Below are 7,157 nucleotides of genomic sequence, written 5' to 3' on the forward strand. Positions count from 1 at the left end.
ACACCCACACTCCCTTCAGTTTGCAGCTTTTCGTTCTGCCTCTCTCCCTTCTTGGCTAGTAAAAGCCACAGGAGGAAGGAAAGGCTGTGAAAACCTGCACAGAAAAATTAAAATTCAGTGTATACTGTAAAATATACCATACCCATACTGTAAGGGAGTGTAGATCAGTCACGTAAAGCTGTGTGGGTAGAGCTGCAGCAAAGCTGCCTCTCTCTCATCTCTGGCCACTAAGTTTCTTCCCTTTCCTGTTGGATATATGAATATGTGTTTCTCACTCCTTGATTCATCCCTGATTTTCACTCCTCCTCTTCTCAGCAGGGGTGAGTTTTGCAGTTTCAGATGTCTCTGCACTGATCCAGGTGCAGTCTAGATCACAGAATCACAGAATATGCTGAGTTGGAAGAGACCCACAAGGATGGATCATTGAGTCCAGCTTCTGGCCCCACAGAGGAGCATCCTCAAGAGTCACACCATGTGCCTGACAGTATTGTCTAAACACCTCTTGAACTCTGTAAGCCTTGGTGCTGTGACCACTGCCCTGGGGAGCCTGTTCAGTGCCCAACCACCCTCTGGGTGAAAAACCTCTTTCCAATACCCAACCTAAACCTTTCCCGACACAACTCCAGGCCATTCCCTCGGGCCCTGTCACTGGTCACCACACAGAAGGGATCAGTGTCTGCTCCTCCTCTTCCTCTTCTGAGGAAGTCGTAACTGCAGCAGGGTCTCCCCTCAGTCTCCTCTAGCTGAACAGGCCAAGTGACCTCAGCCATTCCTCATACAGCTTCCTCTCAAGGCCCTTCACCATCTTTGTCGCCCTCCTTTACATGCTCTCTAATAGTTTAATATCTTCCTTATATTGCAGTGACCAAAACTGCACACAATATTCAAGGTGAGGCTGCACCAGTGCAGAGCAGAGTGGAACCATCAGTCCCCATCAGCTCCAGGCTGGCATATCCTTCATAGCAAGGATGTCTTGGGCAATTTTGGTCATGGAAACCTAGATTTTTCTGCATATATGCTGGATTTCAAAGATGTGAAAGGCCCATCTGTGTCTAAAAAGCCATTTCACTGTCAGATTTCAAGTTCTTCTAATGAGTTTCATGAACAAGGCCTCCACAGTGCTGTGACGTGGGGGTGGGAAGAGGAGGTGGAAAAGGAGCTTTCCATGCAACTTCATCATCTTGGATGACTCAAGCTTTTAAACTTCCAGAAAGAAATAATTATTTAAAAGAGATCAGCATGAGACAGACAACTAAGGTAGAAGCAGTGGCAGAAAGAGGTACAGCTTAGTGAACTAAATTTTAAGGGGTTTTCATATAGTTGAGGCAGTTCCAGTAATCCACAGTGCTTCCTGCAAATCCTTGTCACACAAAGACCCTGAAATCAATGGGAAACTTTCCTTCCATTTCTGTGGTCTTCAGGTCAGACTTGAGTGCTGTACTTAATTATTGGGAATGCAACATATATGGTCTATTGAAAGCCAATTCTAGCACTGCATTGGCGTAATCTTGCATTTCACACACGTCATTTCCTCCCTTTGCCAGTGTCACTTGGCTTCTGTTCATCATGGGCCAACTTAACTCTATGGTTTAATGGCTTTTCTTCTGCTAATGCCAGGAAAGTTATCTCATCTGTGGAAAAAAAAAATAAATAAGTAATTCTTCGGAGGACAGACAGAAGTAGATCTTGTGTGCTGGGGCATCTTGAAAAGCCTGCACAATGACAAGGGTGTATTTTATTCCAGTAAGAGTAGAAACTTATTCCCACACCTACAGGTGTTTTCCAGCTTTTCTGTGATGAGCTCCACATCTCAAAGAAAAAGATTGCCTCATGGGCACTTATCCTGCTAGTCATTGTGTAACATCCCTGTGGCAATTTACATTACATGGAAAACTATACTGAAAAAGCATTTGTGCCTCTTTTTAAGAGCTCTTTAGAGGAATATGGGTATCGACCTTCCTGTAAAAGTTGACCATGGGTTCTGCTTTTGCTGTTTATCTCATCTCTTCTCCTTCCCTTGGCTCCTTTCCTCTCAGATGAAGTCCAGGATGAAAGCCAACATAATACAGGCACAGTGAGCTCACCAGTATTCCGTGGACCACAGCTAATGAATCTCCATCCCAGTCCTAGTGTGAAGTTTCAGTGTAACATACAAAGTGCTAACAGGATCACAGATCATATTAAATAAGAAAAATAAAAAGAAAGACAAGTCAACACCCCCAGTGAATACTTCAGAGCTTTGCAGCCCAGGGTAGCACCACTCCCCGAAGCATTCTGCTGTACTTTTCCAGGGTCATTTGCCTTGTTCTTGCAGAAAAAACAGGATGGCACTGGGACCTGAACTCTGACTCTCTGCTGTTTCTGCTGTTCTGGATGCTGATGCTGCTATTTCACAACAGCTGAGCTGGATCCAGATGGAAACGTGAGTTATCTTTTCTCTAAAGTAGAAACATTTGCAAAACGCCTGACACTTTTATATAGTTAAGAAGTTGCTTCTGTCATTTCATGGCATGATAGATCATAGACTATTAACATAGTCTAATTGCTTATGGAAATACCAGATTGTTTCTTGTTAAAGTAACATATTCACATAAATCCCCCTTCATTTTAAATACATGATTTTCAGCACTTTCATGTAAGGAATGTGCAAAGAAAAGGACTTTTTCTTTTTTCCATGGACTTGCAGAGATGAGCATGTCTGAAATTTAAAAACAGAGTGATATGCAGAGGGTACATTAGCTGTCACTGCTCAGGAAAAATATTTTAATACCTAGAATAGTATATAACTCGTGTGAACATTGTTCTCTTCTTATTGCAAAGGCAAGTCTTTAAAGACTGGTCTATTCCAGAAGGCTTCTTTAGGACCTGTCTGATATCTGCTCATATTATTCGACAATCAGGGATAAGTAAATAATATGACAGTCATTAATGGTAAAAATACTCATAGTAGCAGCAGGAAATTCCTATTAGCTGATGTCTATCCCAGCTTTCCAGATACTTAATGTCAGCTTTTTTTTGTCAGATTTTTAATATTTTTTTTTTATATTTTCAAGAAGAGTTTTTGAACAAGTCAAAACATGTATCTGCATGGTTCACATAAAACAAAAGTAGAAAACTGAATTGCTGAGGAGCAACCCAGTCAAAGGTCTTACATTTGGGATATTCTTTCTAATTGAGAGGATTTTTGCTTTTTTATAGTAATAGTAATTAATAATATGAGAAGGGGTCATACCATTGTTCTTTATCTAAGAAATATGGTGACAACTGCCTAAGAAGAAAGTTGCAGAAAACAGGAAAAAGGAAGGAAGCCATGGGTACCCTTCCCTTCAGATAACCAATGCCTTAAGTGACTGATTCCTCATCTGAACTTTTTCTTTCTAGGTATGCCACAAGGCTTCAGGTGATGCCAGAGTTGACTCCAGAGCTCTAGAGGAGATTGGCCAACACCCAGGAATCAGGAGCCTCTCAAGCATGCTGTGTGCTGATAGCAAGGTGCAGTGGAGAAATTCTCCTCTCTTACGTCCATAGGCAGGATGTAACATGTGCATTACTCATATAAGATACTGCACAGTGTTCACAGCTTTTCCCTGAGCTCACTGTTAGAGCTGAAGCTTTTGAGGAGATTAAAGGGAACATTTGCACGTAGTGAAATCTCTAGTTGTTCCAATGTCAGTGAAGGCTGGGGAGTCACTTTGCTGGAGTCAAGCATGCTGAGCAATGTCAAATTTTGATATAAACCAAAGCACTCCTCAGTGCAAGTGAAGGAGACAGTGTTGTTTCTTCATATCATGCTCATTCTCTGCGGGTGTCTGGGTCATCTGCTGTGTGTACAGAGACATTGTCCCTCACTCGTCAGAGCTCCAGCAGCTGCTTTTTGGTGTTCAGAAACGCAACCAAGGCCACATGAGAGCAGGAGCCCATGCTGGGAGGGTGAACCAGACAACTGGAATTACAGCAGTTGGATCTTGGCCAGAAACACCAGGGTGAAAAAATGAACTCTCCTAGAGAGCTGCTGAGACCTTAAGTGGCGGTCACCAGCAGGATGTTTGTTTTCCATCTCCTCCAAGGGACCGCACATCCAGCAGTAGTTTCCCATCTAAAGTTGTGCTGGGACTTTTGTTCAGGACTGACTCAGAGGAAATGGTGCCAATCAATGGTGGCTCTCATTCAATGTGAATGACTGTGTGACTTCCCCCACTTTGGGAGTTTTCCTTAGAGACTTTACAGCTCATTCAGCAGCCTTCCTCCCCAGTGGATGGGTAGAAGAACAGGAGACACTGACATGGCAGCACAATGAGCATCAGCACCACAGGCAGGGTGCTCTTCAAGCCTGCTTGTCACCTCAGGCCAGCTCCAGCAACCGAATACACATATGCTTAACTCTACACTTCAGAAGCATAATCCCATTAATTTAAATGGGATTACTCATGGGCTTAAATTCCTGCAGGATCAGCAGTGAGGTCTGTTGCTGCAGCTGCCAGGGGCAGCACAATTAATGGTGTAACAAGAGTTTTGCTCATTCTATACCCAAGGGCTGCCTTGCTGAACATCTACACTGCTCATACCCTCAAGCCTGAAAAATGAGACCTCTTTCAATTCAGAGGTCTCCTGGGTTTTAGTTTTGCTTCATCTTCTTTTACTTGCAAACCAGACTTTCCTAAATTGAACTCTCCCATGGTTTCTGCCTCTCTCCCTTCTTGGCTAGTAAAAGCCACAGGAGGAAGGAAAGGCTGTGAAAACCTGCACAGAAAAATTAAAATTCAGTGTATACTGTAAAATATACCATACCCATACTGTAAGGGAGTGTAGATCAGTCACGTAAAGCTGTGTGGGTACAGCTGCAGCAAAGCTGCCTCTCTCTCATCTCTGGCCACTAAGTTTCTTCCCTTTCCTGTTGGATATATGAATATATGTTTCTCACTCCTTGATTCATCCCTGATTTTCACTCCTCCTCTTCTCAGCAGGGGTGAGTTTTGCAGTTTCAGATGTCTCTGCACTGATCCAGGTGCAGTCTAGATCATAGAATCACAGAATATGCTGAGCTGGAAGAGACCCACAAGGATGGATCATTGAGTCCAACTTCTGGCCCCACAGAGGAGCATCCTCAAGAGTCACACCATGTGCCTGACAGTATTGTCTAAACACCTCTTGAACTCTGTAAGCCTTGGTGCTGTGACCACTGCCCTGGGGAGCCTGTTCAGTGCCCAACCACCCTCTGGGTGAAAAACCTCTTTCCAATACCCAACCTAAACCTTTCCCGACACAACTCCAGGCCATTCCCTCGGGTCCTGTCACTGGTCACCACACAGGAGGGATCAGTGTCTGCCACTCCTCTTCCTCTTCTGAGGAAGTTGTAACTGCAGCAGGGTCTCCCCTCAGTCTCCTCTAGCTGAACAGACCAAGTGACCTCATCCACTCCTCATACAGCTTCCCCTCAAGGCCCTTCACCATCTTTGTCGCCCTCCTTTACATGCTCTCTAATAGTTTAATATCTTCCTTATATTGCAGTGACCAAAACTGCACACAATATTCAAGGTGAGGCTGCACCAGTGCAGAGCAGAGTGGAACAATCAGTCCCCATCAGCTCCAGGCTGGCATATCCTTCATAGCAAGGATGTCTTGGGCAATTTTGGTCATGGAAACCTAGATTTTTCTGCATATATGCTGGATTTCAAAGATGTGAAAGGTCCATCTCTGTCTCAAAAACCATTTCACTGTCAAATTTCAAGTTCTTCTAATGAGTTTCATGAACAAGGCCTCCACAGTGCTGTGACGTGGGGGCGGGAAGAGGAGGTGGAAAAGGAGCTTTCCATGCAACTTCATCATCTCGGATGACTCAAGCTTTTAAACTTCCAGAAAGAAATAATTATTTAAAAGAGATCAGCATGAGACAGACAACTAAGGTAGAAGCAGTGGCAGAAAGAGGTACAGCTTAGTGAACTAAATTTTCAGGGGTTTTCATATAGTTGAGGCACTTCCAGTAATCCACGGTGCTTCCTGCAAATCCTTGTCACACAAAGACCCTGAAATCAATGGGAAACTTTCCTTCCGTTTCTGTGGTCTTCAGGTCAGACTTCAGTGCTGTACTTAATTATTGGGAATGCAATTTATATGGTCTATTGAAAGCCAATTCTAGCACTGCATTGGCGTAATCTTGCATTTCACACACGTCATTTCCTCCCTTTGCCAGTGTCACTTGGCTTCTGTTCATCATGGGCCAACTTAACTCTATGGTTTAATGGCTTTTCTTCTGCTAATGCCAGGAAAGTTATCTCATCTGTGAAAAAAAAAAAAAATAAGTAATTCTTCGGAGGACAGACAGAAGTAGATGTTGTGTGCTGGGGCATCTTGAAAAGCCTGCACAATGACAAGGGTGTATTTTATTCCAGTAAGAGTAGAAACTTATTCCCACACCTACAGGTGTTTTCCAGCTTTTCTGTGATGAGCTCCACATCTCAAAAAAAGAAATTGCCTCATGGGCACTTATCCTGCTAGTCATTGTGTAACATCCCTGTGGCAATTTACATTACATGGAAAACTATACTGAAAAGGCATTTGTGCCTCTTTTTAAGAGCTCTTAAGAGGAATATGGGTATCGACCTTCCTGTAAAAGTTGACCATGGGTTCTGCTTTTGCTGTTTATCTCATCTCTTCTCCTTCCCTTGGCTCCTTTCCTCTCAGATGAAGTCCAGGATGAAAGCCAACATAATACAGGCACAGTGAGCTCACCAGTATTCCGTGGACCCCGGTGGTCCAGGGGAAAATTCACTGCACTGTCACTGCAGAGATCCGGGTTCGATTCCCGGTCGGGGCCCCTCCCCGGGCAGATGGAGCTCGTTAGCCCGTAAGGCAATCCATCTACGTCCTGAGGACCTCGCTGCCACCGTCCAAGCGTGCTTGGCCCCGGCAGATGAACCTCAGGATTAAAGGGTGGGCTCAGTTCCGCGCACACTGTGTCTCACCTAAAAAACCCAATGCGCAGGCTGAAAGGTGGAAAGACCTTCCCCGGTTCTTCGTTCGCGAAGAGACTAGCCATTATTATTTATTTATTCCGTGGACCACAGCTAATGAATCTCCATCCCAGTCCTAGTGTGAAGTTTCAGTGTAACATACAAAGTGCTAACAGGATCACAGATCATATTAAATAAGAAAAATAA

The sequence above is a fragment of the Empidonax traillii genome, unplaced genomic scaffold (genome assembly GCF_003031625.1).
Source record: "Empidonax traillii isolate 1590-97213 ecotype Southwest subspecies unplaced genomic scaffold, ASM303162v1 scaffold66:size1465758, whole genome shotgun sequence".
Lineage (NCBI taxonomy): Eukaryota > Metazoa > Chordata > Aves > Passeriformes > Tyrannidae > Empidonax > Empidonax traillii.